Here is a 4,856-nt window from a genome sequence, read left to right as displayed (position 1 = left end):
TCAATAATATATAATCCTTATATCGATATATACTTGAATCAAGTGATTGGGATAGATCGGTCACCTTGCCGAGACAGTATAAATCACTTAAATCGAAATATATATTATTAATGAGATTATATATATATATATTCATAGCATAGCCGATGAAATAGATCTAGCATGTATCGGCTAATACCCCGATACCACTTCGTATTAAGATATTAAAGCAAGTAGAATATACCAAACAGAAGCCTAATATACTTAAATGCAACAAGATCTTAACATAAAGGGCAGATCTAACATGTCAAACGATCATATAGGATAAAAGCAGTTAGATCAGGTAAGATCGGCTGAAACTCCGATACTACCCTAATCGGCAACCAGTAGGCAGGCTAGATATTGAAATTCTAAGCACGACTTAATAGATCAAACTCAACTGATACAGCATTAAGTATGAAAAGAAGAACAATATCTAGACAATCAAGCCGCTGGATGTTTCATAGAGTGGTGGATATCTCATATAATCTAAGCCAACGTCGTTATTTAACCTAATCGGCTGCCTTCTGGTAACAGATATTAGCCGATTGTAGGTTAGATGATGATATCGTCAAGGATTATGCAAGATATATGATAACTCGACGAATTACGTAAACAAGACTAGAGTATCATAAGGATGGAAGCACTAATCTCAAGAACACAAACCGCCATAACAAGTTTTACCTCTTGTTGAAGATCGAAACCGATGCAGCTCAACCCGAAAGCAAGAACTCGTTGAAATAAAACTAAAGCAAAAAGGGTGGCGATGCGCCGAAATTGTATTGAACGTGTGTGTTATCCATTACATAGGGCTCGGGGCCTATTTATACCCGAGAATTATAAGATATGTCCATATTGGACACGACTCTTATCCCTAACAAACTCTAAGATACCATAAGTTTTTGCGGCAGACTTTTGCCCACATTTATCTCTAAGGAATTTACATAAAATATCCTAATTAATAGATACAATTGCCTTCCCAGGACTCTATCCATGCGTGGCAATCATCTTGAAGCACATCAATTCGAACCCGATGTCGTACACAAGTCATATTATCGGAATCGGCTGTATCACTTAACACAGTCTGACTCAGACTTAGCCGATCTCAATCGTAGCCGATCCGGACTCCAGCTGATTCTTACTCTGTTTCCGCAACAACCCTTATCTTCGATTCCGCTTCGATCCATTTTCATCTCCCATGCTGATATTACCAAATTTGGTCGTTAACACATGCCCCCCAAGTCCGGGATATTTGATAATGTTCCGGATTTGCCGTGTATCGACTCCGAGCAAGTTTCGCACTCTACCGTTTTCCCAACCGTTACTCTAGTGCTTTAAATACTAACCGTTATCCCCGAGAAATCTCACACCGTGACTTCCGTTTTCACCGCTTAAGCGAAACTTTACCCTCTCTCTCTCTGGCGATTCCTCCAATGCGCAAGGCAATTCCCAGGCGACTCCATCCCCAGCCAGATCTCCGCCTGCGACGATGTCAACCTCCGCGAGCCCATCTGCCGCACCATCGGCCAAATACGCTGAGGTAAGTCCCCATCGGCTAGATCCCCCTTTTCATCATTAGATCGGTTTTCTCTCGCCTCATACTGCTTTCTTTTTCTCGGTTACTTTGAACTTGTAGCATCTCTCCAATTTAGTCGCAGTTCCAAGCTTGTCACATGAAAACCACTACTTTCTCGGCCCAGTCGGCAACCCTGACCCCACTGAGTTCATCATCGGTGAAACCAATAGGATTCCTTTCAGACTATCCAATCCAGATCTAGGTCATTGGAAGAACACCTTTAAATCTTGGCCGTCTCTAGAAAAAACTTCACCCGAGAAAAGTTGGATTACATGGTTCAAGCGTATGTCAGCTAGCAAACGAGTTCACTGGAACGAAATCGGAATCGGCCAAGCACTTGACCTAACCATAGCAAACTCAGCCAAAGAAGAACCTCTAATGGCAGCTGCTTCTTACTTTTGGTCCAACACTATCAATGCCTTCTTATTCAACCAAGGGCCGATGACCCTAACTCTCATAGTCATCATTATGATCACGGGTCTAGATGTCACTTCATCGGCTAACCCCATGAGTCTGAACACAAAAAACCAATATGACTTCAAGACCAAGAGTATAGGAGGTTGGTCAGGTTATGTTGCAGCATACATGGGCCAAGGTTCAGTTACCCCTCGAGAACATGTAGCCTTTTTGCTAATGTGGTTAGAGAAATTTCTCTTTTGTGGATCAAGCTGTGGTCCTACAACCAACTGGCAGTTTGTAGCCGAAGCCTTGGAAGCAAATAAACAATTTCCTTTAGGCAAAATCCTCCTCGGCTACTTGTACCAAATGCTGAATAATGCTTCGGCTAAGTTATCTGTCGGCTCGGTAGTCGGAGCAGGTGGACCATGGTGGCTGCTACAGACTTGGTTGAATCTAATATGTCATGAAAGTCGTCAATCGACCATCCGTCACAGAAGCTGAATTTCCAAGATTAGAGCCGATCATAGAAGATGACGAAGAATGCACTCATCGCCGATGTATGTCATATGGAGAATACGCATCCACACCGGCCGATGCTGGAGCAAAGTTATCAGCCGAACTGCTCAAAGATTGGTTCTGCAGTTTCTATGAAGGCTTTCAAAAAGATGCTCGAGTTTGGTTTCCCTATGAAGATTCAGCAAACCTCGAGCTCCCATCAGATTTCAGATTTGAAGACATTAATCATGAAAGATTCCAAACATCCAGAGAAGTCTTCATAGCTGCAATCAGCCCATGCATTCTTCCAGTCGGCATCCATCAAGGAAGAAACGTCCAAGCCTCTTACGAATTCTATCATCCAATGAGTTCAGCTAGACAGCTTGGACTGGGCCAACTTCCAATCGGCTTATTCTTTGCCGATAAGATCCAATGCCGAGGAGAGATTTCATCAACTTTAATGATGGATCGGCTGCTCAACCTTCAAGGACCTCCACTGGGTAGCATTGAAAACATAGAGCTAGTAATGTTTAGGAGCAAAAACTTTGATAGATGGTGGGGTGAATAGAAGTTGCATCTATTCCACCAACCAGCTTCAATGTACATGACAGACCTCTTTCCAGATGTTGTCCCTCAAGTAAGCCTTTGACTTTACTTGATTTCATTTGAATAACTGCTTAGCCGATTTATCTTAACTAATCTTTTCTTTGATTTCTAGACAACAGAATCCTCTCCTCCTCGTCAAAGCAACAGTGGCAGGGATATCACCTACGCCCCAGGCTTAATTCCTAATGGAGGTGGGCCATCTCCTCCTGTCATCGGCTATGATGCCCCCAAGACTTCAGCTCTTCTTCAAGGGCTTATCAGAGAACCAGCCGATGCCGGTAAGAAAAGGAAAACCAGATCATCGGCTGTAGATACTTTAGCCCCAGCTCCAAAGAAGAAGATCAAAAAGAAAGCTAAACCAGCTGATGATCTGCCTGCCCTAGATCCATCTATTAAACAAGCTCTGGATGAAGAAGAAATCGGAGAGGATGTTGATCAAGCTGTAGCCGAAATAAGCGATACTGAAAGAACACCATCGGCTTCACCTAAGCAGGTCCCTCAAACTCCTTCTGCTCCAACTCATTTTACAAGAGTAAGAAACCTTCTATAACCACTTTTGTAATCATCTCACTTTATGGCCGATTGCTCACATACTTGGTAACTGCAGAAAAGGAAGGCTGCTGTGAAGAAGAAATCGGCTCCAATGACATCTAAACCAGCTCCACTGGTACAATAACCTTAATTCTTTCATTAGTTAATCTCAGCCGATTTTATATAACACTTGTCTATTTTCAACCTCCTTCCCCTCCTATTCAACAAGCATCAAGCGATCGGACCCCATCAGCTGTAGGGAGTCATCACATAGAAGAAGAAGTTCAACCAACTGCTCCAGCTATCCCAGTAAATTTCTTATAACCAACATATGCAGATCGGCTATGCCTATTTGATCTCTAACTCTCTTTAAATCATCACTGCAGGTCTTAGCCGATCTTTTCTTTTTTGATATCAGAGATTATCTTGATGAAGAGACAGAGGTTGACAACACTAGCAAGGCTCTAGCTCCTTTGTCTGATGATGTGAAGAAAACTCTTGAAGATATCTCTCATCGGCTAGAGACATCATCACTAGATAGCCTAGTAGTCGACTGTGGATCAATTAGGACTCGGCTTCACGAAGTTTACGCTCAAATCCTCGATGAGTTAGCCGATATCCTTACTACAGCTGTTTATCTTGAGCAACATCAATTTAAGCTGGAAAAGGCCAAGCTGAGATTAGCCGAGCATCAAGAGCGCAAAGACATTGAAGCAACAATCCAGGCCAATCGGCAATTTGTTCATGAAGAAAAAGCCAAGCTCGATCAATTATCTAAAGGCCCGATCAAATCCAATATTGACCGGCTTGAAGCTCGCAAGATCGAACTCTTAGCACAACTTCAAGAATGCAATGCTGAACTGGATCTAGAGCACAAGAGGTTAGCCGATCTCCCACAGTCTATCGAAGAACAAAAAGCAAGGTTAAAATCAGCTATCAAGAATGTTGCTAATATGACCAAATCTTTGAAGGTCATTCCTGGAACCGACGCTCAAGATGCCCAAGCCATAGAAGAAGTAGAACAGATTAGGCAAAGAGCTATATCGGCTATCCAGCGATACTTATCTGAATAATCTTTGTGTAATATGACTTGGAATTTTGTAATCGGCTAAGACATTCGGATTAATATGATGTGTAAGCTTTGCTCAAAAATCTCAAAAATTTTGCACTGTATTGTGATATATATATATGCCCCCCTAGTTTTACAATGTCAAGAGCATTGATAAAAATA

General features: G+C 42.2%; 1 pseudogene; it reads left to right on the top strand.

Annotated features, from left to right (window-relative positions):
• Positions 1-1,507: 1,507 nt before the first annotated feature.
• LOC136353701 (uncharacterized) lies at positions 1,508-4,636 on the top strand (annotated as a pseudogene).
• The last annotated feature ends 220 nt before the right edge of the window (positions 4,637-4,856 follow it).

Source organism: Oryza sativa, chromosome 10, assembly GCF_034140825.1.
Source record: "Oryza sativa Japonica Group chromosome 10, ASM3414082v1".
Lineage (NCBI taxonomy): Eukaryota > Viridiplantae > Streptophyta > Magnoliopsida > Poales > Poaceae > Oryza > Oryza sativa.
Note: the sequence above shows the minus strand (reverse complement) of the source record. Positions and strands in the feature narration are given on the sequence as shown.